General features: G+C 42.0%; 1 long non-coding RNA gene across 1 annotated transcript in view; it reads left to right on the top strand.

The window, feature by feature from the left end:
- LOC122549571 overlaps positions 1 to 18,039 on the top strand; it is a 115,211-nt gene that overhangs the window by 21,802 nt on the left and 75,370 nt on the right. The window contains exon 2 of the long non-coding RNA XR_006311582.1: positions 7,018 to 7,098. This is a non-coding gene — a long non-coding RNA (uncharacterized LOC122549571). The remainder of the gene's footprint in view (positions 1 to 7,017; positions 7,099 to 18,039) is intronic.

Genomic DNA, 18,039 nt, shown 5'->3' with positions numbered 1-18,039 from the left:
CTGGAGATCAAAGTTGAAACTTTATTGCTGGAACAGCACAGCAGGTCAGGCAGCATCCAGGGAACAGGAGATTCGACGTTTTGGGCACAGGCCCTTCTTCAGGAATGGGCAGAGAGTGTTCAGCAGGAGAAGATAAAAGGTAGGGAGGAGGGACTTGGAGGAGGGGCGTTGGAAATGTGATAGGTGGAAAGAGGTCTAGGTGAGGGTGATAGGTCGGAGTAGTTTCCAAATCTACCCCCCACCCACGCCAGATCCAACCCTCCAACTTGGCACTGCCCTCTTGGCTTGTCCCACTTATCCATCATGCTTCTCGCCTATCCGCTCCACTCTTGGCACTGACCTATCACTATTACCACACACTTGCATCCACCTATCGCCTTCCCAGCTACCTTCCCTCCAGTCCCACCCCCATCCTCCTAGTTGTTTCTCAGCCCCCTTCCCCCTCCACAAAAACTGATGAAGGGCTTATGACCGAAACGTCGATTCTCCTGCTCCTTGGATGCTGCCTGATCTGCTGTGTTTTTCCAGCACCACACTTTTCAACCCTTCCTTAATAAAGCCTGGGATATTACCACAAATTCAGTACGGTTTAAACTGTACTCTAGCTCTCTGTTGTCGACTGATCTCATATGGAAGCGTACTAGGATTCAATTTTATCCGCCTCCATCCTACTCCGACCTATCACCCTCACCTTGACCTCTTTCCACCTATCACATTTCCAACGCCCCTCCTCCAAGTCCCTCCTCCCTACCTTTTATCTTCTCCTGCTGAACACTCTCTGCTCATTCCTGAAGAAGGGCCTGTGCCCGAAACGTCGAATCTCCTGTTCCCTGGATGCTGCCTGACCTGCTGTGCTGTTCCAGCAATAAAGTTTCAACCCTTCTCCCTCTCACATTCCTGATGAAGGGTTAAGCCCAAAATGTCGACTCTCCTGCTCCTCGGTTGCTGCCTGATCTGTTGTGCTTTTCCAGCACCACACTTTTCAACTCTGACTCTCCAGCATCTGCAGTCCTCACTTTCTCCTTTAATTAGCTTCTCCTTTCTTAATAAATCATGTGACAGGTGATGTGACTTTGTTTCAAAATGATTTAATGAGAAATTATGCTCATCCAATATATTGATTCCTGAACTGAATGGCAGGGGAGGCACCCAGCATTATGTTTCATGGCAAATAATTAATTTTCCTCAAACTGTCACATTAGTTGACAGTAAACATGTAGGAATGCTAAACTTTGGATCAAGCGCCATAGGTGATGCACAGTCATATTTATTTATTCTGAAATAGTATCCACTATCAGTTTTAATATTTGAAGAAAGTAAAATTTGCAGGGAAATCGAAAAAAAAGTGCTACAATTTTTGTTATTCTATTAATTAGCTCTGGGGTAATATTTTTACCTTTTTCATGATGCTGTACTCAATTTGAAAGTCAGCTGAAAATAGTATGGTTTAAGATGCAATAAATTCATTTCCACACTATTGCCCTAATTCCTCCTGCTTCACCCTCATCTATGTAAACACACACAAATAAAGACACAGGTAAGAAACTAACAACATGACAAGTAATGACTTATCATGTTAATGTGCAGAGATAGAGTGAAAAGTAGAGCTGTACTTATGATTGTTTTGTAGTTGTGAAGGAAAATCTGTAATACTATTAAATTTGCAAGAGAACGTATTGATGATACTTGACTTCCATTTTGAGATATGCAAGCCAGGTCTGACTGGGGACAGTCCATAACACAGTGGAGGAGGTGTTGGACGTATTAGAATGAATGAAGGCAGATAAATCTCCTGGTCCTGACCAGATATATCCAAGAACACTGCAAAAGGCTAGAGAAAATATTAGGGCGGGGGCTCTGGCTGATATTTTTGCATCATTGATAGTTACGGGTGAGGTTCTGGAAGATTGGAAGTTAGAGAATGTTGTGCCCTTATTCAAGAAGGTCTGCAAAGAAAAATCTAGAAACTATAGATCAGTAAGCCTAACGTCTGTGGTAGGTAAGTTCCTTGAGAAGTCTCTGAGAGGTAAGTTATACATGCATTTGGAAATACAGGGTTTGATTAGTAGTAGTCAGCATGGCTTTGTGCATGGGAGATCATGCCTCACAAATTTGTTAGAGTTCTAACAGAAAGTGACCAGGTACATTGACAAGGGCAGGCCGGTAGATGTAGTCTGTGTGGATTTCAGTAATGCCTTTGATAAAGTTCCTCATGGTAGACTGCTCTGCCAGTTTAGATTGTATGGAATCCAGGGGGAGCTGGCAAATTGGATACACAATTGACTTGATGGTCGGAAGCAGAGGTTAATAGTGGAAAGATGCTTGTTGGACTGGCGACTGTGACTAGTGGAGTACCTCAGGGATCAGTCCTGGGCCCATTACTGTTTGTTATCTATATCAATGATTTGGATGAGAATGTATAAGGCATGATTAGTAAGTTTACAAATGACACTGAAATAGGCAGTAACGTGGACAGTGAAGAAGGTGCTCAGAAATTGCAGCAGGACCTTGATCAGCTGGGGAAATGGGCTGAGAAATGGCACATGATGTTTAATATAGTTAAATGAGAGGTCTTGCTTTTTGGAAAGTCAAATCAACGTAGGAGTTTCATGGTGAGTAGGAGGCCCTTAAGGAGTGTAATAGGACAGAGGGACCTTGGGGTTCAGGTGTATGGTTCTCCGAAAGTGGAGCCACAGGTAGACAGAGCAGTGAAGAAGGCTTTTGGCAACTGGTTTCATCAGTCAGGGCATTCAGTATAGAACTTGGGAAGTTATGTTGCAGTTGTACAGGATGTTGGTGAGGCAATGCTTAGAGTATTGTGTTCACCTTGTTAAAGGAAGGATGTTATTAAACTGGTAAGAGTGCAGCAGAAGTTGACAAAGATATCGCGAGAACTCAAGGGTCTGAATTATAGGGAGAGGTTAGACAAGCTGGAACATTTTTCTTTAGAGCATAGGAGACTGGGGCAGGCGGTGCATCTTATGAAGTGTATAAGATCATGAGAGGCATGGATAGTGTGAATGTACTCAGTATTTTTCCCAGGTTTTGAGAATCGAGGACTAGAGGGCATCAGTTTAAAGTTAGAGGAGAAAGAATAAAAGGGAACCTGAGGGGCAGGTTTTTTTTAATACAGAGCATGTTAGGCATACGGAATGAGCTGCCAGCAGAAGTGGTTGAGACAGGTACATTAACAACATTTAAAAGGCATTTGGACAAATATGTGGTGAGGAAAGGTTTAGAGGGATATGGGCCAAGTGCAGGGAAATGGGGTTAGCGTGCATGGACATTTTGGTTGGCATGGACCAGTTCGGGCCAAAGGGCTTGTCTTCATGCTGTAGGACTCTGACTCTCTGATAATTATGACTGTTTGTTGCTGAAAATTCAATAGAGAGCTAATCAGGCTTATATTACTGAAAGGAATGAAGACATTGTGAGATTGATGAAGAGTAAAGAAAGAAAATGCTTCTCTGTGCAGACTGGTCATCTATGTAAAGAGAATCTTTCCACTGACATTCATTTGGCATTAACCAATGAATCAATAATCATTTTGAATTGTCAGTTCTAAACCTTAGCACATGCAAAAAGCTGTGCTCCATTTATATTTGATATTTCATATGCAGAATCTGCAGTTTATCTGAAATGAAAAGTCATCAAATAGCGAATAATTTCTTGACTTTGAAAATGTATTGATTTAGAACAGAAGGTCAAAATCTGAAAATTAGGGCGAGTCCACCTCTCAAAATGGAGGTGTAGTATGACCAAAACTTTCATTTCCAAGTTGTGAGAGACTGATTGGAGTCTTCAATGAAGAATAGAATAACTGAATATATTGAAAACATCCAAGTAATGAGAAAATGTTAGTAGGGACCTTTAAAGGTCAGATCATTTTGAATGAATCAAATTGAATTTTTGGAAGGGGTGATGGAAGTAGTGGACGGGGGAATGTCTCTGGGTATCATTTGTATGGACTTCCAGAAGGCACCTGAAAGCACCTTAAAGGTTGGAGCTCAAGGAATTGAAATTGACTTATTGATCTTGCTATGAAAAATACAGAGGGGCAGGAGGTAGCAAATAAGGATAAGAATTTTAATTGGCAAAATTCAACTAACAATGCTTTTCAAAATACTGTATTTAAGCTTCAACAAAATTTCTTTCAATTCTAATATTGGGCAGACTGCTTCAAGAACCATTCTCTTGTTATCAACACCATCCTTCTCTTTGGCAACAGACTGAGATTAAGCCAGTCTGTGTGTAATCATGTTGTCACATCTGATCCTTAGATGGGCCTCCGAACTCATTTTTATGTCATCACTAAGACTGACTCTTTCAGGATTCATCATGGGAAATTCTCATTCATATCATTGTTATTTCTGGCCTGAAATGTTCCAATCAAATTCTGGCAGGTCAACCATATTCTACTCTCTGTAAACTGGAGTACATACAAAACAATTCTGCATATGTTTTATTATAAGCTACAATTCCGATCACACTTGTGCTCAATGGTTTATGTTAACTCCAGATAAACGTTTTGATTTTGAAATTCTTGTCATTCATTTCAAATGCATCAGTGGCCTCCCCACTTCCTATCCTCTGTCACCTCTTCAAGCCCCATGACCTCTGAAATATCATTGCTCCTCTAATTCTAGCCTTTTCTGAATCCCTGATTTTGATTGCTCCATTATTAGTGGCTTTACCTTCTGTTGACTACGGTGTAAATTCAGGAATACCCTCACTATACCTCTCCATTTATCTACCTCAATTTCTTAATTTAGGATACATCTTAAAACCTATTCCTTTAATGCAGTCTTTGGTCATCTGACCTCACACCTTTTTTACGTGCTGTTTAAGAAGGGTGGTAAGGTCAAGCAAGGGAACTATAGACCAGTGAGCCTGACATCGGTGGTGGGAAAATTGTTATAGGGAATCCTGAGGGACAGGATGTACCTGTATTTGGAAAGGCAAGGACTGATTAGAGATGGTCAACATCGCTTTGTGTGTGGGAAATCATGTCTCACAAACTTGATTGAGTTTTTTGAAGAAGTAACAAAGAGGATTGAGGGCAGAGCAGTGGATGTGATCTATATGGACTTCAGTAAGGGGTTCGACAAGGTTCCCTATGGGAGACTGGTTAGCAAGGTTAGATCTCCGGAATACAGGGAGAACTAGCCATTTGGATACAGAACTGGCTCAAAGGTGGTTGTGGAGGGTTGTTTTTCAAACTGGAGGCCTGTGACCAGTGGAGTGCCACAAAGATCGGTGCTGGGTCCACTACTTTTTGTATCTACATAAATGATTTGGATGCGAGCATAAGAGGTACAGTTAGTAAGTTTGCAGATGACACCAAAATTGGAGGTGGAGTGGACAGTGAAGAAGGTTACCTCAATTACAACAGGATCTAGACCAGATGGACCAATGGACTGAGAAGTGGCAGATGGAGTTTTATTCAGATAAATGCGAGGTGCTGCATTTTGGGAAAGCAAATCTTAATGGTAAGGTCCTAGGGAGTGTTGCTGAACAAAGAGAACTTGGATTGCAGGTTTAACTCCTTGAAACTGGAATTGCAGGTAGATAGGATAGTGAAGAAGGCGTTTGGTATGCTTTCTTTTATTGGTCAGAGTATTGAGTACAGGAGTTGGGAGGTCATGTTGCGGTATACAAGCATTGTTGGAATATTGCATGCAATTCTGGTCTCCTTCCTATCGGAAAGATGTTGTGAAACCTAAAAGGGTTCAGAAAAGATTTACAAGGATGTTGCCAGAGTTGGAGGATCTGAGCTATAGGGAGAGGCTAAACAGGCTGGGGCTGTTTTCCCTGGAGAATCGGAGGTTGAGGGGTATAGAGGCTTGTAGAGGCTTATAAAATCATGAGGGCCATGGATAGGTTAAATAGAGAAGGTATCTTCCCTGGGGTAGGGGAGTCCAGAACTAGAGGACATAGATTTAGGATGAGAGGGGAAAGATATAAAAGAGACCTAAAGGGCAACTTTTTTCCAACAGAGAATGGTACTTGTATGGAATGAGCTGCCAGAGGAAGTGGTGGAGGCTGGTACAATTGTAACATTTTAAAGGTAACTGGATGGGTATATGGATAGGGAGGGTTTGAAGGGATATGGGCCAAGTGCTGGCAGATGGGACTAGATTGGATTAGGATATCTGGTTGGCATGGAAGGGTTGGACCAAAAGGTCTGTTTCCATGCTGTACATTTCTATGACTCTATGATATGGTGTCACTCTGTGTTTAGTAACACTTCTTTGAAGCACATTGGGGGTCTTTCATTACATTAAAGTTAAGTTGTTATTACTGATTTTTCAACACATTTATTAAAGATTCAGGTCATAGAATTTCAATGGTGTGGAAGCAGACCACTTAGCCCATCGAGTCCACACGAACCCTCCAAACAGCATCCCACCCAGACCCAACTCTTACCTTATTCCTTTAACCCTGTATATTCCATTAATAGTCCACCCAACTTCTACATCTTTGGACTATGGGAAGAAACTGGAGGAAACCCACACACACAGGATGAATGTGCAAACTCCACACAGACAGTAGCCTGAGGCTGGAATCAAACCTGGGTGAGATAGCAATGCTTACCACTGTGCCACTCCATGATGCTAGCATAAAAAGCCATATATCCAGATTTGCTGCTGATACAAGAATAGGTGATAGCACATGCTGTCAAGAATGGAGAGAAACATTACAAATGGGACTAAATTTGTAATGGTAGAATTGGATAAATATGTTTCAGGACCTCTGGAATAAGCAATAATATCACTGTGGCCTTAATTATCAGATATCCTGCTCTACTAAAAGTTGTACAGGTTAGCATCTGCTGCTCCATAGCCTTAACATCTTGTAGAATGTAGCAGTAATCATAGTATAGCTTTTGGTAAGAAGTCTGGCCTGAACTTGTATCAATACCTGAAAAAAAAAGGCTTTGGGTTACTAAGGTAGTAAATGATGTTCCTTCACTGCTGACCATAAAGTTCAGACTAATATATCTATCTTTTCTTCCAGATCACTGAGATGTATTAAGACACACTTTGAATAGTAATGTAGGTGCCAGCCAAGATTCAATGGTCGCTCACGATATTGAAGGTAAGCAGATTTTGAGTTCTGACTCAGCACAAAATCTGGGCTAGCACTTCAGTGCAGACTAAAGGAAGTGTGGCACTGTTGGCGATTTTCAGATGAGGAACAAAATAAGTTCCTATGCATGTAAATATTTATTCAACAGATATCTGGTTAACTGGTGTTAAATAAATCAGAGTTGCAGCTTAGAATGTAACCATCAAACCACCTGAAATTTCAAAAGGTAATAACTTCTCCAGTTTAACAAGTATACCAAGGCTCTTTGGATCTTTCAAAACCTATGACCTCTACCATCAAGAGCAACAGATATATGTGTGTTGATGCTTTTACTTTACCAAGGTTATTTTGTCCTTGGGTTTCTTTTAAAATAGGTCATAAAGGCAGAGGTGCCAAGGGGTCTAGGAAAAGTCTAGTTTAATGATGGCAGGGAAGTGGTCAGTCTTCCCAGTTCAGGTGTTTTCTAGTTTGCTTTTGCTGTGGCAGTCACAAGATGCTGGAGCCCAGGAAAGGTCGTAAGCTTCAGAAGATAATTCCTGATAGGTTTCAGAAAGAAAATCAACGTAGATGTTGTTCCCTCCTGCCTGTAAGAATCTGTGTTTCAACTTACCTTTTTGCCAAGGGGTGTGTTTATGGGATGTTACTGGATTGGAACGGGTCCTTAGATAAGTTGTTGTATCGTGTCGGTTAAGTTTTCCAGTAGTTAAATTATTCTAAATCCTGTTTTCTTATGTTCATATTTCCACTGTAGTGATTAAATAAATTCTGTTTTGCTTAAAGCTGAGTGGTTTCACTAGCTGCATCACACCTGGAATATCCCCTTCACAACTGCCTTTAAAATAAGGACACATTATTATCTAGGCTACCTTCTTAAAATATTTTTTAGGGGATCTAGCCTGGTCCATAACATATGGGAACATCATCATCATCATCATCAACAAAACCCCCCTCCAAGTCTGTCATCATCAATTTGGAAATATATTATCATTCCTTCAATGCCACTGGGTCAAAATTCAAAAACTCCCTCCCTAATAAAAATGTTAGTGTACATGCACCTCAAGGACGACAGCAGTTTAGGATAGCACCTCAAGGCCTGCTTCTCCAAGGAACTGAGGGATGGACAATACACGATGGCCCAGCCAGTGACACCCACATCTCATGATTGATTCTTAAAAGAAAGATTTTCCAATTGATAATTTCTTGAATACTTTATGTTATTACACCCTGATGGACTATATTTCATTCATAGCATTTATAGGCCATGGTCACATTCATTTTTTTTCTAATTGAATTCATAAAGAGGGCAATGTTCTGAGACTTCATTCCTTTCAGCAAGGTCATTAGTTTCAAGGTCTGCTGGATGGTCCATTAATCCAGGGACAATAGAAAATTGTGATGAGGTTGAAAACTGAGATGAGAGGATGAAGTGGCTGTTGATTGTCTTAATTCCGGTTTTACATCACCCACTCAGAATTAGGAAACCATTGAATTAAAATGAGGCTTAGCAATGTGGATTTATTTTAACTAAAAATAAAGAAAAGTGAAAGTTGTGAAATTGAGGTTTTCAAGTGAGCTTTTCAAAGGACTTTGTTTTAATTGGATTATGGTAAGAAGAAATGCCATTACTTCATGCATTTTTATTTTTAAAACATGGTCTTATTTCAGACCAATTTGAATAAGTAAAGAACATTGTTTCATATTTTGACTGCTATATGTATGAAATCTATTATTTTAACTTTTAATTTAATCTTCCTGCTCTCCACTTCTCGCCGGAACAAACATTAAATTCTTGACAAATAAGTATGTGAGGCTTTAAATTATATTAAGATATAAAGTACCAACATAATCTTGATCTCAAAAAGGAGGAACTGTCCTGTTCTATTACCTTAGTCACATGCTAAGTTTTCAACCTAACTCTCAACAACAAATATTTCAGAGCCCACATGTTGTATTTCAGAATGTCACATCTTATGTTTAGCTGTTAGCTCAACTAGCTAGAGCATAATGCAAAATAACAACAATGGCATAGGTTCAATCCCTTACTGGTTATCTGGGATAGAAATGCAATTAGTTTTAATGTGGCTCTGGCCTTACTGGAGTCATGTGACTTCTACTGTCAGGCAGTATCTAGGAACTATAATCTTGAAGCCAGTTATAATAAAATCACAGTACCCTTCATGTTGTTGGTTTGAGAGCCTGCAACATGGTGTCAGACGTGGAGCTGAAGTTGAGTGTTGAAGATCTGTTTAAAAAAAACATTGCTACTACTGACATACATGTTACAAACTCTGCAAGCTGTGACAAGCAATTGAAAGAAACTGAAAAAGCTCACGAAACAGGCCACACCTGAAAGACTGGGTAAGACACAATGACTGCAATGTTTACTCTACCAGCTCCAGTGAAATGGAAGGTGATGTGTGGCAGTTTTCCCACATGCAATGGTAAAATTACAAAACTGTGACAGACTGGCTTAACAAGCAGAGCAAATACGCATACGCATAACAGTCTCTGACAATTATTTCACAAAATTCTTGCCTTGTATGTTGTAAGAGCGAAACCCCTTACCGAGGACAAAGAATCAGGAGGCAGGCAGAATTCAGGCATGTGGCAGTCTTTATTTAGGCAGTCATCAGATCATATAGGGAGAGGCCCATAGACTCCCCCCAATCTGACCTCGACGTGAGGACTCAGTTATCGCATTAATCTTCAGATCAGATTGGAAGAGAAGTTAATGACGCTTTGGTTTTTATAGATACAATATATTTGACCGTTTTGAGCTACAATAATCACATATAACATGGTCACTATGTTCCCCTTATTCCATAAATCCAAACCTGTGAAACACCTAATCAATGATGGACACTCCAGTTCGACAGCCCTAGGTTCCCATGATCTCATAGTGTTTAATAGACATTGTCATCTCCAGGTCTTGGGATCCTTCCGTGCATCCTATTAACTTGCATTCCAAAATCACTGGCTGTACTCCTTCAGACTTGTCCCAGTCTTGCTAATCTCTAAGGTCTGCTTTAATTCAGCTGTTCATTGTATTAATTTGCTATCAAAATCAAATTCTGTTACTACTCATATTTTCCTACTGTTCTAATTATTATACACAAAAAAATACAAAAGACAGTTGGTTCTAACTAACTGCTATGATATTCATAATATTAATTTCTATTATAAACTTAGTTATAAACTTAGTGGGCGGCACGGTGGCACAGTGGTTAGCACTGCTGCCTCACAGCGCCAGAGACCCGGGTTCAATTCCCGCCTCAGGCGACTGACTGTGTGGAGTTTGCACGTTCTCCCCATGTCTGCGTGGGTTTCCTCCGGGTGCTCCGGTTTCCTCCCACCATCCAAAGATGTGCAGGGTCAGGTGAATTGGCCATACTAAATTGCCTGTAGTGTTAGGTAAGGGGGTAAATGTAGGGGTATGGGTGGGTTTCGCTTCGGCGGGTTGGTGTGGACTTGTTGGGCCGAAGGGCCTGTTTCCACACTGTAATCTAATCTAATATGTAAAATTTTATAGCTACCTCTACTGTTAGCACTCTTTAGCTACTGAGTTGTGAGCAATTTCTTACAGAATACACCATGCATCTCTTCAGTGATAAGGAAATGTTTCCTGAGAGTAATTAACTTTCACATCTATGTTTGAATCTTTTCCCCTAATGCTTTTTAGTGATCAGTGTATTCTGTTTTTATATATATATATATATGTGTATCTATTATTACATTGAAATCTACCTCTTTGATTATCTGAAGAATTTTTAACTAGAACGTATTTATTAATATTTTGAATAACTTCAAAGAAACAACTAACTACTGCAAAATATCTTTATCTGCTGTTTTCACAACTGCATGATGAGCTCAGCCAACAGGCTTCTGGGGTGATTAACACCCTTGCCCTAACTAACTCCATTCTGTACTTGGACATTTTCTTATTAAACTGTCTCTAATGAATCTTCTTGCAGCTATCGTTTGTGCAAGGCTCCCTTTTGCCTTCTCAAAGGTACCATGGTGACTTAGTTAAATGCTGGAACAGTCTTTTAATTCTGTTTAATCAATTGTCAGTAATTTTTTGCACGACTGGTGGGACAGCTTAGGTTGCAGTCATCTTGTGTCTCTCATATACGGGCATCTCTTACGTATGTCATCAGAGAGTGAACCATTATGCTACCTTGCATTCAAGGATGTGCAGTGATGGACATGTAACTAGAAGCAGTGTTTACTAAAATCAGGCAACTAGTAGTAGAGTCATCAATTCTGAAATACTATGATGCCAATAATGAAATCTTCTTGCATTGTGGTGCCAGTGAAACAGGATTTGGAGATATCTGGAAAATGGAAAAAGAAAGCTGTTTACATTTGCATCCAGTGTATTGACACCAAATTGAGTAATACTATGCTCAGATCTAGAAAGGGTGCCTGAAATTGACACTACTTGTGAACATTTTCATCAAAATCTATTTGCAAGTGATGGGTGAAAGTTTCCAGATTCAATGTGAAGCAGCAGCTTGACATGATGTGGAGTTCACCAACCCAGCAGAGACACTGAATCAGACAGACAAGCTCAAATGAAGTGAGCTTCCTAACAAGGTGCAACTTTCAAAGTGTTATAGAGTCATGCAGTGCAGAAAGGGCCCTTTGTCCCATTGAGTCTGCCCTGACATAATTACAACGACAGGCATGCTAATCTCAATTTCCTGCACTTGTTCCACTTCCTTGAACTTATGATATTTCGAGTGCTCATTGAAATATTTCTTGAAGGCTGCAAGGTTTCCAGGCTTCTCCCTGTAACCCTTGATCCCTTAATCAATCAAGAACCAATCTATCTGAAATATACTCAATCACTTGACCTCCACAGCTCTCTGCAGCAATGAGTTCCACAGATTAACCATCCCCAGCTGAAGAAATTCCTCCTCATCTCAGTTCTAAAGTGTCATCCCTTCACTCTGAGGCTGTGGCCTCAGGTCCTAGTTTCTCCGACTAGTGGAAACGTCTTCTCCATACCACTCTATCCAGACCTCTCAGTATTCTGTAAGTTTCAATCTGATTTCCCCCCCCCCCCACCAGCCCCCATTCTTCTAAAATCTATTGACACCGAAAGTACTCAACTGTTCCTCAGATGTCCTGCTTTACATATGGGGTCCAAAACTGCTCTCAATATTCCAAATGTAGTCTGACCAGAGCCTTTTGGAGCCTCAGCAGTTCACTTCTGCTCTTGTATTCCAATCACTCTTGAAATGAATGTGAACATTGTATTGCTGTCCTAACTGCCAACTGAAACTGCATGTTAACCTTAAGACAATCCTGAACCAGGACTCCCAAGTCTCTTTGTGCTGCAGATTTCCAAAGCCTATTCTCATTTAGAAAACAGTCAATGCCTCTAATAAAGTACATAATTTGGGGTGAGGTGATGGCCTTGTGATATTATCACAGGATTATTAATCCAGAGACCCAGGTAATGTTCTGGGGACCCAGCTTTGAATCCTGCCATGGTAGACGGTGGTATTTGAATTCAGTAAATATCTGAAATTAAGAGTCTAGTAACCATGAAACCATTGCTAATTGTAGGAAAAGCCCATCTGATTCACTAATGTCCTTTAGCAAAAGAAATTGTCATCCTTACCTGGTCTAGACTACATGTGACTCTGGACCAATAGCAATGTGGCTGTCCTCTTGGATGGGCAATAAAGGCCCTCGACCTCTAGATGAATAAAAACAACATAACCTCACCCTTTCCCACATGCTATTTCATCTGCAACTTCTTTATCCACTCTCTGAATCTGTCTAAGAACTTCTGCAGCTTCCCCAATTCCTCAAAACTACATGTCCCTCCACCTACCTTTGTGTCATCTGCAAACTTAGCAACAGTACTCTCAGTTTCTTCATCCAAATTGTTAAGCTATAACATAAATTGTTGTGGTCCCAATATAGACCACTGCAGAACTCCACTACTCAGCAGCTGCTATCTTAAAAACACCCGTATCCCTACTGTCTGCTTTCTGTCAGTCAGCCAATCCCCTGTCCATACCAGTACCTTGCCCCTAACAACATGGGCTCTTACCTGATTTGGCGACACCTTGTCAAATAACTTCTCGATGTCCAAATAGATTACGTCGACTGGCTCCCCTTTGTTAAACTTGTTCATTACCTCCTCTCCCTCAAACTGCAGGGTAAAATCTATTATATTATTGTCACTGCCCCCTAATCATGCCTTCCTTAGAACACATCACCAAATAAAGAATTGCCTGTTTCCTAGTTGTTTCAACCACAAACTACTTCAACAAAGCCATTTTATAGGCATTCTACAAATTATTCTTCTTGAGATCATCTACCAATCTGTTTTTCCCAGTCCACCTGCATATTGAGGTCCTCCATGACTACTGTAATAATGCTTTTCTTATATATTTTTTTCTATTTTCTGCTTTATTTTCTTTCTCCCTATTGCCAGGAGGCCTGTATACCACTCCCATCAGAGTCCTTTTCACTTTATGGCTCTTTAACTCTATCCACCTACGCCTTCTTACTCTTTATTACCATTTGCTATCTATTTAATTTTATTTCTTTCTAACAAGGCAACTCTGCCCATTCTGCACATCTGCCCGTCCTTTCAATAGAACTTGGATCGTAAAGTATTTAGTTCCCAGCCCTAATCCCCTTGCATCATATCACTAAGACCCACAACATCATATCTGCCAATTTCAGTCTGCATTATTAACCGATTAACCTTGTTTTATATAATATGTGCATTTAATCCAACACCTTCAATCCTGCATTTACTTCCCCCTTTCTCAGTTGTGCCTGAAATTCGATTCCTGAGTTTTTCCATACTAAGTCCGATTATTTGTTCTGGAAATTTTAATAACCTCTGCTGAGCTCTCCCACCCCTTTAACATTTTCCTTGCAACTGAACTCTCCCCCACAAATATTTAGTTTCAAGTCCTACCCACAGCCTCAGTTATGCAATTTGCTAGGTCTCTGATCCCAACATGATTCAGGCAGAGCCCATTCCATCAGAACAGTTCCCTCTTTCTCTAGAACTGGTGCCAATGTCCCATGAATTATGAAGCCATTTTTCCCACAACAATCTTTGAGCCATGTCTTTACCTTTTAATTCTTGTTGAACCGGTGCCAATTTGTTCATGACTCCAGAGATTATTACCTGTTTGGTTTTTCTTTTTAATTTAACTCCTCATGTTCCCTCAGCAGAACCTTTATCTTTTTACTATCTAAATCAATGGTAACTACATGTACCACAACAACTTTCTCCTTTCTCCTTGCACTCCAAGTGAGATTTCCTGAACCTGGGCACTAGACAGGCTACACAGCCTTCAGCATGCTTATTCCTGGCCACAAAGAATGATATCTATTCTCCTGAATGTACTATCCCAGATTAGAATGACATTTTTATTTTCTCCTCCCTCTTGATTGGTTCCCTGTAACATGGTACTATGATCAGTTCACTCAAACCCCCACTCTCATCCACATAGGGAATAAGAATCTCAAACCTGTGAGATAAGCTCAAAGTCAAAGAGTGTGCTGCTGGAAAAGCACAGCCGGTCAGGCAGCATCTGAGGAGCAGGACAGTCAATGTTTCGAGCATAAGCTCTTCATCAGGAATGAGGGGGTGGCCCAAGGGGGCTGAGAGATAAATGGTAGAGGGGTGGGTCTGGGGAGAAGGTAGCTGGGAATGTGATAGGTAGATAAAGGTTGGGATAATGGTGATAGGTTGGAGAGGAGGGTGGAGTGGATAGGTAGAAAGGAAGATAGATAAGTAGGACAGTTCAAGAGGGCAGTGCCGAGTTGAAAGGTTGGTTTTGGAATAAGGGGGCGAGAAGGGAAATTAGAGAACTGGTGAAATCCACATTGATCCCGTGTGGTTGGAGGGTCCCAAGGTGGAAGATGAGGTGTTCTTCCTCCAGGCATCGGGTGGCTAGTATTTGGCGGTGGAGGAGGCCCAGGACTTACATGTCCTTGGCAGAGTGGTAAGGTAAGCTGAAGTATTCGTCACAGGGCGATGGGGTTATTTAGTGTATGTGTCCCAGAGATGTTCTCTGAAACATTCTGCAAGTAGGCATCCTGCCTCCCCAATGTAGAGGTGACCACATTGAGAGCAACTGACACAGTAGATGGTGTGTGTGGAAGTACAGGTAAATCTCTGTTGGCTGTGGAAGGATCCTTTAGGGCCTTGGACTAAGTTGAAGGGGGAGGTTTGGATACAGATTTTGCACTTCTTGCAGTGGCAGGGGAAGGTGCTGGGAATAGAGGGTGGGCTTGTAGGGGGGCGTGGATCTTATAAAGGAGTCATGGAGGGATTGGTCTCTCCGGAATGCAGGTAAGGGTGGGGAGGGAAATATATCCATGGTGGTGGGGTCTGTTTGTAGGTGGCAGAAATGGCAGAGGAAAGTGCAATGCATCCGGAGGTTGGTGGGGTGGAAGGTGAGGACTGGGAATGTTCTATCCACTTTCTGATTAGAGGGGTGGGGTTCAAGGGCGAAGGTGCGGGAAGTGGAGGAGATGCACTGGAGGGCATCGTCGACCAAGTGGAAGGGGAAATTGTACTCTTTGAAGAAGGCCATCTGGGATGTTCTATGGTGGAATTGATCCTCCTGGAGTAGATGCGGCAAAGGTGGAGGAGTTGGTAATAAGGGATAGAGTTTTTATAGGAGGCAGGATGGGAGGATGTGTAGTCCAGGTAGCTGTGCGAATTAGTGAGTTTGTAGTAGATGTCCATGTTGAGTTGGTCGCTGGAAATGAAGATGGAGAGGTCCAGGAAGTGGGCCTCCTCTATCACCAAACTCTAACCACCCAATGCCTGGAGGAAAAATGCCTCATCTTCTGCCTTGGGACCCTCCAACCACACCGGATCAATGTGGATTTCACCAGTTTCCTCATTTCCCCTCCCCCGACTTTATCTCGGATCCAACTTTCCAATTTTGGGGCGGCATGGTGGCTCAGTGGTTAGCACTGATGCCTCATAGCACCAGGGTCCCAGGTTCGATTCCAACCTTGGGCGACTGCCTGTGTGGAGTTTGCATGTTCTCCCTGTGTCTGCGTGTGTTTCCTCCGGGTGCTCCCGTTACTTCCCACAATCCAAAGATGTGCAGGTCAGGTGAATTGATCATGCTAAATTGCCCATAGTGTTAGGTGTATTAGTCAGAGGGAGATAGGTCTGGGTGGGTTACTCTTCAAAGGGTCGGTGTGGACTGGTTGGGCCGAAGGGCCTGTTTCCACACTGTAGGGAATCTAGTCTAATGTAATCTAACTCAGCACTGTCCGACCTGTCCATCTATCTTCCCACCTATCCACTCCATCCTCCTCTCTGACCTATCACCTTCACCCCCACCTTCATCCAGTTATCACATTCCCAGCTCCCTTCCTCCCAGTCCCACCTCTTCCCATTTATGTCTCAGCCTCCTTTGCCCACCCCCTCATTCCTGATGAAGACCTTATGCTCAAAATGTTGATTCTTCTGCTCCTAGGATGCTACCTGAATGGCTGTGCTTTTCCAGCACCACACTCTTCAATGCTGATCTCCAGTATTTGCAGTCCTCACTTCCTTCTAGTTAAGCTCAAGGGCTGAGGTTCCTTCAGCACTACCTCCTGAATCCCTCTATCTTCTCATTGGTAGTCACACCGTCCTGTCTCTGACCAATGACCAAATTTGAGGTAGTTAATCTAAGGGATGTGACTGCCTCTTGAAACACAGCATCCAGGTAACTCTCCCCTTCTTGATGTGTCACAGTGTTTGAAGTTCAGACTCCCAACACATCAACCCGAAGCTAGATTTTCTCAAGCAACCAACACTTGTTACAGATATGGTCACTATGAACCACAATGGATCCACTAGAGTCATAGGGATGTACAACACGGAAACAAACCCTTTGGTCCAAATTGTCCATGCTGGCCAGATATCCCAACCCATCAAGTCCCACCTGCCAGCACCCAGCCCATATTCCACCAAGTCCTTCCTATTCATATATCCATCTAGGTGCCTTTTAATTGTTGCAATTGTACAAGTCTCCATCACTTCCTCTGGCAGCTCATTCCATACACATACCCCCTTTGCGTGAAATGTTGCCCCTTATGTCTCTTTTATTTCTTTCCCCTTTCACCCTAAACCTATGCTGTCTAGTTCTGACTCCCCACCCCAGGGAAAAGACCTTGTCTGTTTACCCTATCCATGCCCCTCATGATTTTATAAACCTCTCTAAGGTCACCCCCCAGCCTCCGAAGCTCCAGGAAAAACAGACCCAGCCTGTTCAATCTCTCCCTGTAGCTCAAATTCTCCAACCCTGGCAACATATTGTAAATCTTTTCTGACCCTTTTCAAGTTTCACAACATTTTTCCGATTGGAAGGAGACCAGAATTGCACGCAACATTCCAAAAGTGGCCTAACCAATGTCCTGTACAGCCGCAACATGACCTCCCTGCTTCACTATCCTTTCTACCTGTGACTCCGCTTTCAAGGCTCCTGTTCCCTGGATGCTGCCTGACCTGCTGCGCTTTTCCAGCAACACATTTTCAGCTCCTGTACTCAATACTCTGACCAATAAAGGAAAGCAGACCAAACACCGTCTTCACTATCCTACCTACCTGCGACTCCACTTTCAAGGAGCTATGAATCTGCACTCCAAAGTCTCTTTGTTCAGCAACACTCCCAAGGACCTTACCATTGAGTGTATAAGTCCTGCTAAGAATTGCTTTCCCAAATATGAAGCAGCACTTCACATTTATCTGATTTAAACTCTATCTGCCACTTCTCAACTCATTGGCCCTTCTGATCAAGATCCTGTTGTAATCTAGTTAAAAATCACACAACACCAGGTTATAGTCCAACAGGTTTAATTGGAAGCACACTAGCTTTCGGAGTGACGCTCCTTCATCAGGTGGTAGTGGAGGGCTCAATCCTAACACAGAATTTATAGCAAAAATTTACAGTGTGA

Source organism: Chiloscyllium plagiosum, chromosome 4, assembly GCF_004010195.1.
Source record: "Chiloscyllium plagiosum isolate BGI_BamShark_2017 chromosome 4, ASM401019v2, whole genome shotgun sequence".
NCBI lineage: Eukaryota > Metazoa > Chordata > Chondrichthyes > Orectolobiformes > Hemiscylliidae > Chiloscyllium > Chiloscyllium plagiosum.
This window is presented reverse-complemented; position numbering and strand designations above follow the sequence as displayed.